Source organism: Musca autumnalis, unplaced genomic scaffold (assembly GCF_047663935.1).
Source record: "Musca autumnalis isolate F117 unplaced genomic scaffold, ASM4766393v1 scaffold_5, whole genome shotgun sequence".
In the NCBI taxonomy this organism is placed as follows: Eukaryota; Metazoa; Arthropoda; class Insecta; order Diptera; family Muscidae; genus Musca; species Musca autumnalis.
Window position 1 is genome coordinate 170,917,468 of NW_027412088.1, and position 12,492 is coordinate 170,929,959.

General features: G+C 37.5%; 1 protein-coding gene across 7 annotated transcripts in view; it reads right to left on the reverse strand.

Moving 5' to 3' along the window:
• Positions 1-12,492, reverse strand: part of LOC141387765 (uncharacterized) — a 53,812-nt gene that overhangs the window by 39,669 nt on the left and 1,651 nt on the right. For 2 of the 7 annotated variants that reach the window (XM_073957945.1, XM_073957947.1), the window contains exon 1: positions 4,230-4,668. The exons of 2 other annotated variants lie outside the window; for them this stretch is intronic. The gene's annotated coding sequence lies outside the window, so the exon portion shown is untranslated. Of the gene's footprint in view, positions 1-3,520; positions 3,656-4,229; positions 5,013-12,492 lie in introns of those variants that run through there. 3 more of the 7 variants (XM_073957950.1, XM_073957949.1, XM_073957951.1) reach the window with 3 other exon arrangements.

The window sequence follows — 12,492 nt, forward strand, 5'->3', positions numbered from 1 at the left end:
CCTATTAAAGCTGAAAACAGATACAACGTTTGATTAAAGTTTTGCGTTGGGCGTCGAGAAAAAAACAACAACAACAGGGCGACGACGATACTAAAGTCCAGCGTTTATCTGTTTGTTGGCATATATTTCAAATGAATTTGAATTTTTCGGCATCATGCCCAACAGTGTAAAAACGGCCAAAACGACACAAAACTTTAATCAAACGTTGTATCTGTTTTCAGCTTAACATCCTTAATGTAAGTCGATGGTTAGACTCTAGAGGTTTCGTGAAAAAGGTTGCGTATAATTAGGCTTTAAACAATCGACTTCCACACTAGAGTAAAATCATAAAATTGCAGTATTGGAGAGGTCGATTGTGGAACACCTAATTAAATGCAACTTTTTTAATTAAACCTCTCTAGTCTCACCTTCGACAAAGTTTGGTCAGGTATCCGGCGTGTTTACACATACGCAAATTTTACACAATGTTACAGCATTTTTACATTACAATTTTTTGCCTGGTTAACCTTCAACGCATTTTACACTTGGATGTTACCAATCAACGCTTCAGAGAGCTGCTCATTCCCTTTATGTCCTCGGGCAGCTGAGAGATTTTTCCGGACATATATGCTACGAAATATTAAGCGAAGAGCTGAATGAGTTTTGACCTTTACTCTTGGAGTCAACAGGTGGAAATAGTGGCTAGACCACCTAATGCAATACATGTAACATTGGTAGATGAAACAAGGATTTCTCGTAACTGTTTAGCCCAATTAAGATCCGGACAATGCAGCCGCCTCTATTTGTACTGGACCCGAATTGATAGCACGATAACCAACCGAACCGAACCCATTTACACGTCTATATAATTTCGGCTGTAATTGGGGTCCCCTGTGGTCAAAAACTTCCCCACCACAGACTGTGGACATAGAACCACGTTTTGGTAGGACCCATAAAACAATATCGCCCAATTTTTAAGTTGCATTCTCAGACCATTAAATTTACAGTAAGGGTTGTCAGTGGTCAGCAAACCTTTCCACATAAATTTGTGGACATATGTCTACGTTTCCGTGTAGACGCCACACAACGGTGCGGCCCGTATTCAGGTACTTTTTAGGTTTTATCTACATTTTCTCTCCAAATTTCCTGGTGTTCCTAGCGCTCAGAAAACTTCCCCCGCAAACATTTTCGGCATAGGTTTTCGTATAGTCCAATATAACGGTTTCGCCGATTTTAGGTATTTTGATTTTTTTAGCTGAATTTTAGTGCACTCGCCTCATATTGACTCAATGCTATAGAATCTATATATCGCAGAGTCCGAACGGCGTGTCTTAACGTACCACTTGTAGAGAAGTTTTACGTGGCAGAAATACTAAGGAAATGTCTCTAAGTGTTTCATTGAAACAATTTCATGAAAACAAGGGTTTCTAGGTCGAGTTTCACAGTAGAGTGATATCATAAAGTTGCTGTAGTGGGGAACTCGATCTATAAATACCTAAAAGTTTCAATGAAACTACTCTAGTGTGACCTCCGACTAAGAGTATGGCCGCCGTTGAAATAGTGACATTGTCTGGCCTGTGTATCGAACCCGATCATTCACAGCTTAAGGCGGGTGTGCCTAGTATTGCACCACGATGACATCCAATTCCCAATTATACTGGTTTGGTTCAGAATATTTCATGGTGGAGGGTATTAAAATGTTCGACTCGGCCGAAATCAACTCTTGTTTACTTTTTTATATCTGTTTGGTGTAAATGCGGCTTTACTGCATGGCCAGGACACTTGTGAAGTTTGTCATACATTTTAGGGCATTTGAATTCTCCTCACAACAATTTTTCATAAACGGATGTAACAATTTCAAAAGAATAAAAAACGAAACTGTTGGTTTACCTGTGAGTTTATGTGGCCAGGACAATTGTAAAGTTTACAATTTGTCATAAAATACAACCCTAATTTACTTACACATAAATAATGTTTGTTCCCGTACTTTTTAATGGTAAAAGTAAAGTAGAACTTATTCAAAAAGTACGGTAACGGAAAAATTGAAAAAAACTTCAAAAAACCGGAACAAATGTTGAAGTCGATCAAATTTGTCGTGTGTTAAAAATTTTTAAAGAGAGCATCATTCAGCGCCATTTTGGTTTAAAGAAAAGTGAACATTTTAAAACTTTTTTGGTACGGGAACGGTTTTTCGGGTAAAATGCGTAAAAGTGATAAAAAATTGTAAAAACTTTATAGTTCTGGAACAAAACTATACATTTGTCGTTTGTCTCGCAGCTGTCCATTATTTTTTCACAGGCAGTAGGGATAACAAATTTTTGGCATATTTGTAACAAAGTGAAATAATAATTGAAATGTGTTGAAAACAAAAGAACATGAGCAACAACAAAATACATATATGAATGGAAAACAAAAGGAAATCGATGATTTTTCATTCACAATTTTACAACTGTTTTTGCAGTTGTCTGGACGCCTACGTCACACAGGCAAGTTTTGGGTTTTGACAATCAATACATGAACGGTCTGGAAAGTGCATGGTGGAATAAGAAGGTGTTACATGACATCAGATTAAACGTCAAATTTGATCAGAATAATGCATTACTGTGAATTGCATGTTTACATTTTGTATGTGATTTTATTCACAATAAAGCATTTTGACAACTAATATGATGATCAGCTGTTTTTGGCGTTACACCATCTTATTCCGCCATGGGAATGTGTTGATATAAATGCGGCTTATTGTGTGGCCAGGACACATTGCTATGCATAATGCATGTGAATATCCCTTATAACAATTTTCCATAAACGGAAGTCAAGCTGAAAACAGATACAACGTTTGATTAAAGTTTTGCGTTGGGCGTCGAGAAAAAAACAACAACAACAGGGCGACGACGATACCAAAGTCCAGCGTTTATCTGTTTGCCGGCATATATTTCAAATGAATTTGAATTTTTCGGCATCATGCCCAACAGTGTAAAAACGGCCAAAACGGCACAAAACTTTACCCAAACGTTGTATCTGTTTACAGCTTCACAGTTTTAAAAGAGCAAAACGGTCAGGACATTGGCGTGTTTACACATAAACCATATTTACATTGGGGTTAACTGCATGAAACAGCATTTTCTAAAAGTTTGTACAAACTTTTGAGTTATCGTACAGACCTAAATATTGTTCCTAGACTTAGATAGTAAGGTTACGTTTACATTCGCTCTCTTTGAGATGAAATTACTCTATGATGATTTATTTGAACAATATTTTCATACATTTTATAATGTAACTGACGTTTAAGGCCTAATATAAACATAACCATAAAAAATAATTAACTTTAATCATGTTCACGTTTAATAAGTCCAGTGTAAGTCCATTCAATTATGCATGCGTAAGTTTTTACGTATTTCGTTAATGTAGACGTGCGCTTATATATTTCACTTTTATTAATTTCCGAATAAAATGTATGTTGCACTGTGTAAAAAATATATAGGTAATTTTCAAAAGGATTTCATTGATATGGCCAACATTGCAATCATAAAATTAACAATACCTGTTCAACAGTTCAATATAGTTTTGTTATAACGTTATTTTTGGTGCTCATTTCAAATAATTCGCCACTCAGTAAGTATTTGTTATTATATCTGTTTTTCTGCAGTTTGTGTTTTCTTTAACAACCACCAGCAACAGTGTTATGGCATTTGTTTTTTGTTGCTTTTCAGTTATAATTGTTGTTCAACTCAACATTAACTCAAGGTTATGTACTTTCAAACACACAGGTATGTATCATTATTATTATATTTTTTTTTTTTTAAATTTGTTGCTGTTGTTGTTTTGTATTTTAAAATTGAAATATTAACGTCAAGAGACACACATAGCCACAGCCACGACACTGAATGACTCGAAGTTTAACATACACTTGGTGGGTTGTATGGTTGGATAAATTGAAACTTGAGTTCGAGTACACTAATGTGTGGGTACTGCTTGTTGCTACCACCACCAGCAACAATGTTTGGTCAAAAATAATTAACGTTACGCCCTCCTTCTTCCGTATTGTTCTTTTTTAAGAACATTTTTTTAAGTGGAATTTTCGTTTTCTTTTGTGGTTGTTGTTGGGTTAAGGGGCCACTTAATTCTGTATTTGGAGCCTAAAGGCAAACATATTTTAGCGTTGACATGTAGATAAGAATGCCTTTTGGTTCGTTGGTTGGTGTTGAGTTGTAGAGCGTCACCAATCGAAGCCTTCTTCTTTTTCTTCTTACCTTACGTTTTGGCTTAAAGAACCATTAAATAACGGTTCATGCCCAATGCGGTTAAGTTGTGCATAAATTAAAGTAAAAGTATTGTGCTGGCCTGGCTAATTAATTACTCAGTATTAATCTTTTTTCGTATATGTTATTTGGAATTCCTGCTGTTATTATTATTTACTGATGAAAAACTATTTTTTCTTTGTTTTTTTTTTTTAATAAAACGAATTTGAATTTGTGTGTCTTTTTACAAGTTTTTGTTTGTTTATTTTGCGGCCTTTAATTGTGTCCGCTGATTTTGCGCGCTGATTCTTTCGTTGCTTGTGTTACTGTTACTGACGCGCTTCAACTGTTCGCTAAACTTTGCTCAAAATATCAAAACCTAAGTAGGGGGAGCAGCACCAATCGATACTGCGCAGCTGTATCAGCGCAAGCGTTATAGCAAGCAACAAGCTATACCACTAGATAGCTAGCTACCTAGCTAAGTTAACATCATAACTTGACTAACTTGCTGCCACTGCTCTCGCTTTGCAAACCACGGAGCGCGTTAGTTACAACATAAACAAATTGCACTATTGGTTTGATGATTGTATAGAAAAAAAGTAACAGTGAGCCGTAGACGACTGGACTGCTTTATGGCTTGTTCGTTGTTTTTTTCTTGTGCTCCATACTCCACACGTTTTGTAGTTTTTGTTGTTTTTACTAAATCTGTTCAAAGTAGTAGTGTTTAAATAAAAAAAAAACAATGTTACTTGGAACTGTTATGTGAACTGAGTAGCATTTGAAGTTGTTTGAAATCAAGCAGCATTTTTTCCCAGCTAATACATTTTTTTCTTGCTTGCTTTGCACACACTGTAATGGGCCAAAGCAACAATAACAAAGTCTTTATTTCTATAAGCAACAGATTGCAACAATAGCAAGAACACATTACAACAAAACCAACCGACTACCATTCTGGTTGTTTGTTTTTTCAAAGCAAGTATTTTTCTTTCAACAAACGAAATCGAAAGTCTAGCCGGTTTATTGCGATACGTAAGAAGTGGAAAGAGGATGGAAAGAATGAAAATGGACCATAGGTTATATATTTCTAAACTAAATTCATTAAAGCAAATGCTAACCCTAATGTCGAGAACAGAATTAAGGTTTGGGCCGTTGTTACACTATTGAACATTGATGCCCAAAGCTTCAGTTATTTTGGAATATAATGCTGCAAAACACATCAACGTTCCTCGTGTGTTTCATGTCTCTTTGAATTAGGTTGCCTTTGTTCTTTATTCTTCTATATTTTAAGCAAACCAATGAAAAGGCCGAGAATTATATGCTGGTTATATGTTTTGGCGAGATTACTTGACATATTTGCATTTAAAGTTAAACGGGCTATTATACACCAGAAGCGATAAAGTCGCATTTACACCAAACTGGTTTAATAAGAATCGTCATTTATAGCTTTGTTCCTTTATTTTTAATGGTAACAGTGGTAAAAGAGAAAAGTGTCAAAATTGCTCTCTCATGAACATTTTTACCAGAAAAGTAAAGGAACGGAAAAATGGTAGATCTGGCAGCAATGTCAAAAAGAAACATAAAAAATCAAATTTCGTCTTTTATTTCACAGTTTTTAATTTAGTTTTGTCAGCGTTCGACTTTTTCTTCTGTTTTTCGTCCATTTTCTTTCGTCAAACCAAAGTCGAAAAATCAGTTCTGCTATTTTTTACCTGCAGAAATTTTGCTGGCAGCCTGTGGTAGAAGAGAAAGCCATTTTCGCTCTCTCTCCTCTCTCACCCTCTTAAAAATTGCTTCCAGTTTTGCCACTTTTTGGGGTTAAGGAACGCTTTGCAGGTTAAAAATGGTAACAAATGGTAAAAATGGTAACCTCAGTTAAGTAAAAGAACACAGCTTATGTTTTTTTGCATAGGTCAAGATATAATAATAATTGTTCCAGAAACATCCCATGCGGTACAAGGGAGATTTCTCTCATATCAATGAGTGCACCCCGTTTCATATTAGTTCAATGATACGGGGACCTACTGTTTATTACCAAGTCCGAACGTGGTGTCTTAAGACACCACTTGTAGAGAAGTTTTACATGACTGAAATACTCAGGAAATGTCGCCAACATTACTGAGGGGTATTTTTTCACCGTTGAAATTTTTTTGATGTTGCCTGGCTGGGGACCTTGAATGTGCAAGGCGGGTGTGCATACCATTGCACCACGGTGTCACCCAGATCAAGATAATCTGGAAATATAGCCGGCATCATTCTGACTTATGGAACCATTAACAACAAATTTGATGTTTTTACCAGGATTCGACCTCTGAATTTCTGTGTGCGGGAAAGTCAGTTATGTTAACTATTAGGTCTGTTCGATAACTTCGCAAGTAAAAAGTATTTGCAAGTTTTTGCAAGAACTTGCAATTGATTCTTATTTATCTTTTATTGAACAAGTTTGTTATAAAACAGCATTTTGTAAAAGTTTGTACAAATTTGTACAAACTTTTGTGTTATCGAACAGACCTATTGTAACACAGTGTCGCCCAACATAAAATGTAGACAGACAAATGTTTTAGCTTCATCAAAGCGCAACAAGTATTCTATCTTATATCGAATCAGGACGGGGAGAAACCCCAAACCTTAGGATGATTCCACCACAGTGCAAGTTTAGGCGGCCATCAGACCATCCGTTTTTTCACATGTATGTTGTCACTTTGGGTATACTAATATACAGACCAGCTGATGTCATACATGTGAAAAAGCAGATGGTCTGATGGCGGCCTTATTGAGATGTGGCAGTCTTTATGTACATGGAGTGGGTACATTTAAGAGGTTGCTCCGGTTTAAACCGTTTACAAGACTACTGACATAAAAGTGATGTTGTAGTGGCGCCCAATGTAAAATGTTCACGGACCAATATTTAAACTGCATTAAAGCTCAGAATGTCAGCCCCGAGTTCTTTTCGGCCCTGAGAAAGGCCAGACCTTGAAAAAAAAAAACACGAACAGCCTGTTCCTCTATATCGAGCGAAAATGTGTGCGAATGAAATACTACCAAACTCGTGTGTGTGTGTTTTCAAATCTGTTTTTGTTGTGAAGCAAAGTCAAAAGTAAAATAATATTTCGAAAACTAAAGTTTGGGTGTGTTTAATTCGCACACATGTGCATTTTCGACATACAGAAACAGACTGAGAAACTTGCATTTATTCCACCACGGGTCAAATTTAGTGATATTGGCATTGAGTGGGTGCATTTTAGAGGTCGATCCAGTTCGAAATGCTTACAACACTACTGAGATTAAAATTAAGTAAAATTATAGTGGCGCCCAAAGTAAAATTTATGTTTGTGTAAAAGGCCACAATGCCTTTTGTGAGTTCTAGGTCATACTGGGATTGAGAGAAACCAACAAACATTGTACTCTTCCATCTCAGGTTAGTTTTGGTGAGATTCTCTATTGGGTTAAAACGTTTACGGAGTTACTAAAAGTGATAGCAGTTACGTTATTGTTCAAGAGCATATCCCGCATTGTCTGGATCTTTTCCTTTTGTCAGATCCGCATTCACCGAATTGGTGCGTTTCCGAAGCAGTAGTGCGATTCTCTAACTCATTTTTTTGGTAACCGACAAAAATCGGTCAACTTATAACGCACAATTATTAATGAAAAGTATTAATAAAAGTTAGCAACACTGTTGCTATCGGTAGGACTTACCGACAACTTTATTTTCGTTGCTAATTAACTGCGAAATTTCGTTAATTACCGAAATTTTAAATTTACCGATTTTTGTCGGTAACCAGAAAATGCGTTAGAGAATCCCACTACAGCTCTGGTCACAGCCGCCACAGCGATAGGAGTTATGTTGCTGCTACCGGCGATGAATAGTTGTTCTCTGCATTATATTCATTTCTCATCATAAGTTTTGGCATTCCGTCCTGGGCCTGGGTGTACAGCGCTGACCGAACAAATTGAATGCTTCATATTTTGCACGGTTAAAGAAGACGGTCCTACAACGACAATAGGAGATTGCCACAGCTCGCCAGGCACATCACCATTGTGACACCCGGGGTCTGATAAATGATTCCTTGGCTCAGACCACCTCCTTATCATACACTCCGTTGACAGAGGACCCGACTTAATCACGTTTGACCGTAGTAGTTTCTTAGATGAATCTACTTCTCCCCATGATGAGAAGCAGTTTCCCAGTTGGCCAACTTCAGCATGGATTCCTGAAAATTCACAGTACCGGAACAATTTTGCACGGCATATCCGCACATTTCAGTCGAGTACTTAACCAGAACGGGCCATGCGACCGAACAATCATGGTGGCTCTTGACCTGTCGAAAGCCTTCGTACCCTTAACCATGCAAGCTGTTCGAGGACATAGAGAAGACTTACTTAGAGATCGTAATGTATACGATTTTAGTTAGAGTCTGGTCCTATAGTCGATGACATATGTGTTAGATTAAATATCTACATAGTTGACTTAGTGAAGTAATTTCATCTGAGGAATATGAAAATATGCGCCGCTAAATGTATGGCCACACTGCTAACCACCTGGTCGATGGCGTCCTGATATCGACCACAACCTATTCCAAGATTTTGGGTGTAAAGTTCGATAACATGTATAAGTCGTCCGCGTCAGCCAATTCTATTTACGACGAGATCTGAAGTAGGAATAAGATCCTCAGCAGACCGATAGCACATTGGATGCTGCCAAAGAAACCTTTTTGACCTCTTGCAAAGCAAAAGGCCGGTTTGTGGTGAGCTATGCGGCGCCAGTGCGGTATGCAAAGGACTGGGTACATAAGCTACCTCGCCTGCTTGCCTTGCTTGCTTCTGATAAAAGAATAAAAAAGAAAAAGGCAACCCAGTTCGAAATTTGCTCGGCCTATTTTATTCTTTTATTTTTATTATGTCAGAAATGAAGCAGGAAAGTAAGACAATCAGGCGAGGCAGCTTATGTAGCCAGGCCCTAAATGTTAGCGCAACACAGTGGAAAAATAATCAAACCTGGCAGAATGCCGAACTGTTGACAGCAACTGGGTACCTCTTATTGACATCAGTGGACCATATTCATGAGACGCACTAGCAACAACAAGATGTTGTCGATGCAGTGACTGCTTGGGTGTTACTACCGTGAGCATATCTGCCTCAATCTAGTGGAAAGGCTTCCCCCACGCAGCACCGTTAGGAGAAATCTCCATGATTTAGATTGAGGTCCAAAGGAACAAACGAGAGTCTCTAGATCGAGGAGCCTATCAGGCACGCATTTACCCTGAGGCAATTTACCAGGCTATACAAGGATACAGTATGAATGCCGTACTCGTAGAATACCTAACCATCCATCGCAGCAATAGAACGTCATCTGCCAAGCCAAACACGAGTGTGTTTATCCAAATAAAGATGCGAACGCCCCACTTTGTACTGCGCTCGAATTGATAGCACGATATCCAACACATGACCTGAGTGGTGCACACACACACCTATCTTCTGATTCTTTTCGGATGCAGCCAGTCCAGGTTGTAGAATTTTTGAATTTGGACTCAGAGTTAAGGAAGTGAGCGTGTCACGGTCGTTATACTAAACAACAACAACTAAACACATGTGCACTCTACTGACGACTAATGCCCGTAATTTCTAGCCCTAGGTAACCAGGTTACCTATTAGTTATCTTTACCTGCGCGTTTGGTAATTTCTACGTGCCATTTACCGAGGCGTGTAAATTTAGAAAACATGTGGTAACATTGGTGATTTTCATTGGCAACGATCAACCAGGCAAAATTCTTGGTGTAAGTAACACGGCCGTTTTCGACCCGGTAACGTTACCTATGGATTGAAATTATGAAATTTTGCTTACACGGGGGATATCTATGAACTCATAGATAACTACGCGTAGAAATTACGGGCATAAGTAAAAAATACTGAAGTTGTTGTTTAGTGTCACGAACTGGACACGCACCCATCTCTATTAAAAGGAATTCAAACCAGTAGTGGGATTCTCTAACGCATTTTTTGGTTATCGACAAAAATCGTTAAAATTAAAATGCGTATAATTTCGGTAATTAGCGATATTATTCGGTAAGTTAGCAACCAATAAAAAGTAGTCGCAAAGTTCTACCGATAGCAACAGTGATGTCAACCTTTTTTTGAACTTTTCATTCATAATTTTGCGTTTTAATATGACGATGTGCAAGGTAAGCAGGCGAGGCAGCTTATGTACCCAGGCCTTTAAGGCCTGCTTTGCCTGGTTGTCTTGCTTTCCTGCTTCATTTTTGACATAATAAAAGAATAAGTCCCAATTTACATTGGGCGAGTTTACTTGCGGCAATTGTCATTTTGTAGGAGAGAGAGGTGAGGCATATGGTAACCCTTTGCCTCTCAGCACCCTCTCTCACCTACAAACTGACAATTGCCGCAAGTAAACTCGCCTAATGTAAATTGGGACTAAAGGAGGCCGAGCAAATGTCGAACTGGGTTGCCCTTTTCTTTTTTATTCTTTTATCATAAGCAAGCAAGGCAACCAGATGAGGCAGCTTATGTACGTAGGCTTTAAGCCGAACAGAGAAAAGAAAACAACAGGGCGACGCCGACACCAAAATCCAGAGTTGATCGTAGAAACGATTTTAGCTCTGTTCCAGAACTAAAAAGTTTTTACAATTTTTACCACTTTTATGCTATGTTTACATTTACGAAATCCACTCGATTTCATCTGTCAAATCCAAAGGTTAAACGTCAAATGAAATCCAATGGATTTCAGATGAGATTTCATTTGACGTTTGAGCTATGGAACTGACAGATGGAATCGAGTGGATTTCGTAAATGTAAACTTAGCATTACACATTTCGCGTTCCCGTACACAAAATTTATATGAAAATCGTTTACGACTTTTACAACTTTTACCACTTTATAAAGTACGGGAATAGGCCATTCGTGTGTGTGTTTCATTCGCACACATTAGATCTGCCTGGTTACTTTCCCAGCAAAAATTGTCCAGAAAGAACTTTCTAAGAGAGTAAGGAGTTTTTATTCTCTTCTGCAAGAAAATTGTAAAAAGTTAACACACACCTTCCCAGCAGAAACCAGCAAGCAATCAGCTGGCTTGCCAAAACAAACAATTTGTCCGCCAATAATGAAACCAAATGAAGCAAAATTTTTGTATTTTATTTAAAATAAAAAAGAAAATTACCCAAAAAAGGAATTTTTCAACTTTGCAACTTTGTTCTCCAAAAAAAAAAAAAAAACAATACAATAAGGTTTGCTATTTCCACAATAAAATTGTTTTTCATTTTCCATCTTTGTGTTTATTTCAGCTTTAGTCCCTATTTTGTTGTAATTCAATTGTTTGAATAACAACAAAATATTTTAAAGTGGATATGAAAGTGATTAGTTGCGGGCGAAGGGTAGGGAATACTATAGTTTCAGTTGTCACCAAACAACTTCATCAGTTCCCTTTTTCGCCGACTCTGTATCGATAAACAGGTCAATAAAGCCATCTAGCAAATTAAATAAAATGAGAAATTAAAGCTGTTTACCCTACAATTTGAGTCGAACTAAAGAATTTCATATCCACCACTGTTTTTATGTCGTCTTTGCTTCGCAAAGAATACGAACATAGGAGTGTTGTTGTTTCACAAACATAAATCACCGAAGAATTAAAAACAGCTGATTATTTTCAGGAATAAGAAGAAGAGTTTGCAAGTGCTTGCTAGAAGAAATTTGTCCAGCAAGAATTTGCAAACTCTCACTAAAAGAAGCTTTTGCTGTTTTTTTTTGTGTTAATAGACGACTTCAAGCAACAATTGGTACAATCCCACGGCATCGGGTTCTTTCGTACCGGATTGACCCGGAACCATAGTGTTTCGGCCAGCGGCTGCCAAACCAGCATTTCAAACCTACGCTTCTACTTAGGTTTTTATGCTGCTACAACAACAAAATGTTACAAGTTTTAGCGTAACCAGACAGACCTATTTTCGCTTCGATATACGGAAACAGTCTGAAACTATTTCAAATAAATTGGAAATGTTCGACGTCATGCCCAATGGTGTAAAAACGGCCAAAACATTGCAAAACTTTACTCAAAAGTTAAACTGTTTTCGGCTTTAGATACGGACAATAAACGCGACAATTCAATCAGTCAGTCAATTCAATTACATTGCGCATACGTCACATAAAATCCATTGTATTTCAAGTGATTTGTTATTTGAACGCAATGGAATTGACAGTTGATATCCCCTTGATTTCGTAAATCTATACTGAGTTTTATCTCATTTGGCGCAAAATATAAGGAAATAAT